Below are 8808 nucleotides of genomic sequence, written 5' to 3'. Positions count from 1 at the left end.
CACCCATGTAGTCAAATTTGATACTCGAGGAAGGGGGAAAGGCCTAGAGAAATTACATCCAAACTATGCAGTACTCGAGGAATAGAAGTTCGAGTTTATTAATGCCTGACTATGCTCGGTTTCTTGTCAATCAATATCAGTACGATGAGAAATTTATGCCTGCTGTCAGCGATAAGTAAATGGTTATGCACGTACATTGAAGTGTATCCATGGACTTGTTGAACGTTCATATATTGATATATATTTCGTTGTTATGAGAAGAAGTAGCCAATCGGTTGTAATGGTTCTTGACTATGTGATTGAATTGCAATTATTTTTAGCTCATCTGACGAAGTCAGATGCAGCTTGTAGAATCGCATGATTGTTCGTGCGTCCGTCCGTCCATCTGTTCGTCCGTCCATCCGTCCGTGCGTGCATGCGTCAACAGTTGGGCACAAATCTTAACTGCTCGACGTACGGTCACGATATTTGGGACGTCGGGGGGGGGGATCGTGAAAAGGAATCAGGATGACAAATTTGTGGGGTCAAGGGTCAAAGGTCACAAATCTTAACAGCTCGACCTATGCTCTTAATATTCGGCGTATAGTGTGATGGACAGGAAACCCATCACCAGTGCGAAATTGGAGGTCACAGGTCAAAGGGCAGTGGGGGAAAAGTCGGATATCAGGCATTTTCTGAGGACATGGCCTAATGGACAGAGTGAAAAACTTTTTGTTTCAGCGCTGACCTACCATTTTTATCACTTTATTGAAAGGACCATGAAATGTGCTTTCCACTGCTGTGCGAAGAGTAAGTGTCTGATAACTTTTTGACCCTCAAGAGGAGGGTTAAACAGGGATTCCTGAACTGCCTCAATGATGTCAGTGTTCTCATATTCATGGCACATCTATAATCTAGAAAGCCAATAAACGTGGATAGCCGACAGGTAGAGCACAGGCGTCAAGGCTCAAAGGTCATTGGATCGAATCCCATCAGAATTTTCATTATTTACCTGTTTTCTGTATTTTTATATCTTTATCCATTTAACTATTTTTTTCCAATTAACGCAAATATTTACATGATTTATTTACAACAATTTAATAACAACAAATAATTTTTACAACAATTAATTTTTTTTTTTAAATATGGTTAGGGTCTAAATGCACCATAAAACAGGAGTTCCAGGCACGCGATTTGTATCAACCAATGGGATTTGGGAGGTATGCCGAATGCAGAAGGTTGCTGAAATGATGTGTACGCAACTGCGTATCTGCATATCTGCGCCTAACAAAGGTGTCACTACGCACGACTTAAATGTTACGTTTATAACCGTATAGCAACAGACCTCAGATGAGCCCAGACGCTCTGCGGCTCTTGTTTATATGAAAGCACACGTTGTGAGAGCAGTTCGTACATTATATGCTGCATCCTCCTTTAGTGTCATCCGGTTTTGCTTAACGGAACTGTACATATTAGGTTTAACACCCCGCAGCCCCATGTGACGTAATCGGTTAGTGTCGCACGCAAGTAACTTACGCGTGCGGAAATCTTTACAGACATGCAACGAGGTGAGGGTGCGCGCGCGTGTGTGCGTGTGTGTTATATGTGGCTGTGAAAAATACCGCATAACAATAATTTGTACGCACCATGTAATGTCACGTTTCGTGAAATTAAAACACATATTGCCCGCAGAAAATCAATATTTCCCTCTGAGCGGTGCTACCACCTAGTATAACGTACCCGTAGACGTATTCTAACGCAAAACCTCTGCCGAATTTCAATGTTACTGCCGAAGCTCAATAAAAATGTGTGCCTAGTGGTGCATGTGATACTGTCGGGATTTAAGTCAGATGCAGCTTGTATAATCGCATGAATGTCCGTCCGTCCGTCCGTCCGTGCGTCAACAGTTACGGCACAAATCTTAACCGCGCGACGTACGATCTTGATATTCGGAACGTCGGGGGGGGGGGATCGGTAAAAGGACTCAAGATGTCGAATTTGGGGGTCAAAAGTCAAGATGTGTCAATGGAGGGGGAATATTTCCTCCTTAACTTAAGGTATAGGAGGAAATACGGAATTGCGGCACAAATCTCAACGGCTCGACCTATGCTCTTAATATTCGATGTATAGTGTGATGGGGAGGAAACCCATCACTAGCGCGAAATTGGAGGTCACAGGTCAAAGGGCAGTGGGGGGAAGGTCAGATATCAGACGTTTTCTGAGGACATGGTCTAATGGACCGAGTGAAAAACTTTTTGTTTCAGCGCTGACCTACCATTTTTATCACTTTAACCTTGAAACAAAGTGTCTGATAACCTTTTGACCCTCAAGAGGAGGGTTAAACATGGATTTGTTGACTGTTAACAAATGACTGAACTGCTTTTGCTATTAGGCCCTATCACACTCAGTCGTATTTTCGTAGTATTTCTTACTTCAGATTTTTTATATAGGGGCCTACAAGCAATTCTTACGTGGTTGTTCGGGCAACAAGGAATTCTGTGCATCTCGAAAATCATTGTATATATCGGCATAATAGCAGAAAATATGTGCGTTTCTGCCACCAGGACGTTATAGTTGTGTAAGCAAAGTAGCCTTTCTTTTTATCCGTGTGATCGTGAGGTTTGCACTACAACACAAACATACGTTTTTTTTCTTTGATATTGAAGGGCTATATACGACCATGCTTATAATTTGGTGTTAGAAAGAAATTATTTATTTGCTACATCAATTACACAATACGTATATGACAGGCCAGAAACAAATGAAAAGAATCTTGGACCATCATGACATGTACACGACAAGCACTGCGTGTTTTCTACAGCGTGTAAATCTTTGCTCGTGTTATATCCGTATAGAAATACATACTTTATTTCCCATATCAGAAGTATAGCATCGTGTACTGTTATAATATTGGTAAACTGGACCACGGAAAGTAAAAACTCGATTTTAGATTGGTGTTGAAACTGCGTGCTTTCAGCCGAATGATCCTTACATGCAATTGATACATTATACAGATTGAAATGCTCTAAATATATTCAGTACTTTAATATAGTAGTATCAAGTGTTCTTATAAACGAATAACTTTCATAGCAGTTAATATAGGACATATAATCGTACTACCGGGTACTTTCTCTGCGAGTATAGAATGCGTTGATAATTAATAACAATAATTATTGATAATAATCGCAATAATAATAATAATATCGATATTTAGGTCATACTACAATACAGGTATGAAATATGACAAGTTTTACTTAATTTAATTGCTTAATATACATATCAATATACACAAGGTATTGTACCTCAACCACCTATTGCAACGACCAACATAAAAACTATTCTCTGCATTGAAACGTTACCCGTTGAGAGTTATATAATCCTCACCAATTATTACAATTTCTCATTGCGACCAAAACCTCTACGCATTTACATTCCTAGCATTATATGTAAAAGCAGGGATACTGACGCAGGTTATCACTTGATTTATCTCTTGCCCCGCTCGTGTATCCCGTTTCCATGTTGGTTTCGTAGCCGGTGTCGACGTGTCGTACTCCTTGCGCGAAAGATCCGGCGTCGCATCCGGTATAATGTAGAGGTCACCGCCGCCCAGCTGGTAGGTGAGTATGTCAGCTTCACTCTTCACCGTCTTCAGGCCTCATCAATTATTACAATTTTTCATTGCGACCAAAACCTCTACGCATTTACATTCCTAGCATTATATGTAAAAGCAGGGATACTGACGCAAGTGCTCTCTCACTTGATTTATCTCTGCTTCTAACATTTCAACTTGTAATGTTAGTCTAGTTTTCTCTCGTTCAAATTGATCCAAAGTAACCTAAAAAAAAATAAGAAAGCAGCGTATAGTACGTCTCATGGATGAGGATAGATACAATAATTTGTGTTCGCATATTTAGTTTTCGTATTGATCTGACTTTGAAGGTAATTATTATTACTATGTAATACCGTAGCCGCACCTCGGTTATTGTATGGGTCTGCTTTTTCCTCCTACGATAAAGCCGAGCTGCCTCTTTATTTTTTAGTTGTCTCCGTTCTCGTTTTCTGTCACTCTGTACTGGCGGAGGCTGTCGGGAAAAGACACAAAATTCTTGTTTATATAAATTTAAACAGATGCTGTGTATAAAATGTACATGGAAACCTACATGAATTTTCTCCAGGGCGACGAGTGGCTGTTCTATTCTATTCTATTCTATTCTATTCTAGAGGAAGCAGAAACACCCGTAATCTAGCGAGGTATCTTTACATCGTGGTTATAAATGGTCCGTGAACACCTAGAGGGAATCTTTATAATCAGAGATTAAAGGCTAAAACAATTGCTCTTAAAAATGCTTCTTACATACATATAGGTTAGTATCTGATCCCCGGAATTCAAAGAAGAACAAAGTCGTCTCCTAGTGTCTGACAAGGAACAATGGCAGTATAAACGTCATATGCAGCTCCATATTACAGAAATACATATTATCTACCCTCCGGGTTATGCACGAGAGCGCGAATCCTTAGGCCACAATAAAACTAGTCACATTGGCTCCTAGATAACTTTATTAATGAGTTAAGCTCATTGTAGGTCTCAATTCTAGCGTCTGGAGTCGCGCATATCTGGTGCTACTCGCTCGCACTGTCTTACATATATAGAGCAGATATTAAGAGAGAAATTCACAGAAACACACGTGCATTAGATACCTTTTGAATCCGTCCATTCATCACTCCAGTCAACTCAGTCTTTACATCTTGTGTTCTTGCATTGGTATTGAAAATTGGTGGTATTTCATAGAGGCACTGATTAGTGCTACTGCCGGCTCGCATGCCACCGTCGACAATAACAGAGACATCGAGTAGTGTGACATTAGCAGCGAGTTCCTCGTCGTTGTAGTTTAACACCTAGAATGTAAATAACATTCCGAACATGAATGCTCATGACCGTTGTGAAGCCGATTATCCCCTAAATTCCCAATCGAGCTGTTAGTTTATTGTCGTTCTATCCCTTCCCGCCGTTTCGCGCTCGCGTTTTCTTTCTTTCTCTCTCTCTCTCTCTCTCTTTCTCTCTCTCTCTCTCTCTCTTTCTCTCTCTCTCTGTCTCTCTCTCTCTCGCGCTCTCTCTCTATCTATCTATCCAGTTATCTATCTCTCTCTCTCTCTTTCCCTCGCTCTTCGCTTTTACTCTCCCCCATCTCCCTTCAATTTATCTCTATTTTCGCTCTTTCTCTCTTCTCTCTCCTCTTCTCTAGTTTCCCATTCGCACCTAATTTCGACCGCAAAAAAATGGATGCATTCATAACTAACTTCGATAAAATAAAGTGTACCTCTTCTACATCGTCAGGTGAAATATCTGGAAGTGTCCCCGAAGAAATGCTCATAAGAGGCTGCTGCTGTCCCGTTTGTGAGCTAATAATGTCGCTGCCAAACTCTACTAATTCCTCTGCAAAGAGCACGTCTTGATTTTGTGATTCGTTGCCGATGAATAGGTTTTCAAGTTCAACCAACGATACACTAACTATCCGTTCATTTGAGATCATGTCTACATCACTTCCCGCTGCGGCAAACGTGTCACTGCCAACAAGTTGTTTCATAGCGTTGTTGGCGAGTAACGACTCAATTATTCAGAAATAGCAATCACGAAATGTTTCTCTTATTCCTATGAGTCGGAGAGAGAGCAGAAAGAATTCCCGATGTCCTTCAGGTCAAGTTTTTCTCTATTGTCAAAGTTATAGTTTTAATGGCTGTAATGATGAGTATGCTCGTCCCAGCGTAGTGCCAATCATCGCGTAGTGCGGGAATGTATCTGTAACGAAATGGAACGATGCTATTTTGTATGTGTACACTAAGGAACGGCGGCCTAGAAACACATTTATAGTTAACGTTTAGCACGAAAATTTGACTGTATATGTATAACAGTGTAATGATACAAATTTACGAATTGAATAAAAATATAACGATCAAATGCTCGATCTCTAATTTGATTAAAAAACATCAATCATTAATTAAATCTAATATGTATCAGGAAATTGTAGCCAGTAAGAATATGTGGCATTGCATGACGCAATATACCTAAAAGATATATCAATCGCAGTGTTACTCGACCAAATTCCCTGACTATAAATTGTCGCGATGGTGTTCACGGCTCGAAAACAATAATTTCTGCGCTAACGTGACGTATGTTAACTGCCTAATTGCAATTATTGCCCGAATTTGCATATAGCGCCATAGCTTATATTTCGTAGTCACCGCCCTCAAATCTCGCGCATGGTTGCGATCCACTCCCACTCTCTTCCTATACCGCCTAGATTTATTTATTTATCTATGATCTGCGCATGCGTCGACTTTCGATGATTTCCTCGTTGCATAGTACTGGTATCAATATAATAAATCAAGTGCATGCATACTGATGGCTGGGGATTCTGAGAGCAATATCTCATCTAATTAAATTGATTAAAATAATTGTTGTTTCTTATAAACAAAGCACACCAGTATGCCATAGTAGGTAAATATAATTTCCATGTAAACGTTTTACATAAAAGCATCTATTTAGCATCATCGCTCATAATGTTCATGTAATAATATTAAATAAAAGCGTTAATATATGGCATTGCTTACGTTTATCGCATCCTCTGGGTTATGAAGCAGTTTCTTGCGTAATTAGCACAATCCATGATCGCACAAGACTATATGAGTTTAGTAATTATTCCAAAATCGCATATATACGAGATGAACGAATCACATATACGTGCTCGTCCGCTATTAACACATTCACTTCTGATGATGGTAGCTCGCGCCCAGTGCCTATTAACGCAGCTGACTCCTACTTCAAACACAAGTACGCCCCGTGACTTGCTGATTACTAAGTAACTCGTGACAGCTAGCGACGCTGCTACTCAAAAGCTAGGTCTACGTACGCGTGCTCAATGTAAATGCTAGGTCTACACCTGCCTATATTTACAGGGGAAACACGGAATGGGGATTCCCCTAAAAACCCAATCCCATAACTTTCTAGGTTAATCGGCTATATCTGTCAGGCGCTACAATAACGTTTTCTACTATGCATGTGTCTACATATTTGATTAAAAAAATTAATCACCCGTGTACTAAGATAGTAGGAAACGAATACTATAAATATCTATATATCTATATAATCACACTTTGTACGGATGGCTGCTTGTTAAAACGGTCTAAATGCTTACTAACCGCCAGGAACCAGTAATAAGTAAACAGAGATAGCAGTACGCTGCCGTACACCATGGAATCACAGTGCAATCTTACAGATCAAGCCGTAGTCCTAGTGTTAAAGTGTAGGCGTACTATTAATACTACAAGTGAGTGGACTCAAACCAGGAAGCACCCTATTCATGTTTTTAAACGCACGTGACTGTTTACTAGTACAACAAATATTATTCGCGCTATTTAAAACGGCTCGAAAATTTAATTTCAATGTCAATTCAGCTCGCACGTTACGGCCGTAGTATAACTTCACTGCGGACTGGCAAAGATTACAACGCGTGATGCGTGTACTTGTGACGCACGGTTCGTACTCTGCACGTAGCACACACACACACACACACACACACACACACACACACACACACACACACACACACACACACACACACACNCCCCCTTTTCGCTGGCTTCTTGTCTCTTTTTCAACCCCCATCTCAGGACTTGATAGAAATACACCCCTTATCTCTGGACTCTTCAAGAATACCAGGGCGTCAAGTGACAAGTGATTTTGATGAGAAAATATATGGTAAATAGGAATATTTTTGGCGTTATATGGCCTCCCCACATCCCTACAGCCATCCCAATCCACCACAAATAGTTTTATTAATATACATATTTGGAATTACATCACATGCGAACAAGATTTTGATGTTTTAATGAAAAAATTCAAATGCAAAATTGATAAGCAGTTTATACATGCATAAGCACCCATACATGTAGACTACTCCAAAATAGTAGTAAAATCAGTGAAAAAAATACACGGGGGCTCAGGGCGATTTAGCCCCCGAAATGCCAAAAAGAGCCCCTGGAAATTTGCAGAGTTCAATGCAAACCAAATTTTAGAGTGCTATTTTCATGCACGCAAGCTTGAAAAGTAGCCCCTAAAAAATAAATTTTACATTTTTTCCCTGGTAGTGATAATGATTAAAAATAAAGACTAAACATGCACATGATATAAGATTATTCAAAAATTGTGCAATAACTTTTTACTATAAAGCACAAATATGTTAACTAGGAATATGTGTTCTTAGATTGCCTGATGAAATAAAATCTGTGATAGTAAAGAGTATAATACGTTAATTTAAAGTAAGGGGTGGGGGTCTGGGGGAAATTTCCCCCAGGAAATTTTGGAAAATTGGGTCACCTAAAATGTAAATTCCTGCATTCTGAGAAGGATACATACAATTCTGGATTCAGAAAAATGAAAAGCCCTCAAAAATAGGAAAAAATAGGAATTTGTCCAGAAAATAGGAGAAAATAGGAATTGCCCAAAAAATAGGAAAACATAGGAAAAAATAGGAACTTGATGCCCTGGAATACACCCCCTTATCTCAGGCTTTATTCAAATGCATTTATTTGGAGTAATTCACAAGATGAGACACTCTTTCTAAGATTTCTAGGTGCCTTACTTTATTTTGAGCCTCAGTTTTGCACCTCTGTAGTGAACACATCGGCGGGAAAATAAAAGTCGTGGATTATCAATTCCTTACGGGCTGGTTTTAAACTAGTCCGCAAATGCAGACGTAAACTCCGCTTTGCTAATCTGAGGGTGCGGGTTTATCGTCTGCAGTCACCCTTGTAAAAATTGTTGCAATTTTT

This window comes from Priapulus caudatus, unplaced genomic scaffold, assembly GCF_000485595.1.
Source record: "Priapulus caudatus unplaced genomic scaffold, Priapulus_caudatus-5.0.1 Scaffold34, whole genome shotgun sequence".
NCBI lineage: Eukaryota > Metazoa > Priapulida > Priapulimorpha > Priapulimorphida > Priapulidae > Priapulus > Priapulus caudatus.
The sequence above is the reverse complement of the archived record's forward strand: the minus strand, read 5'-3'. Positions refer to the sequence as shown.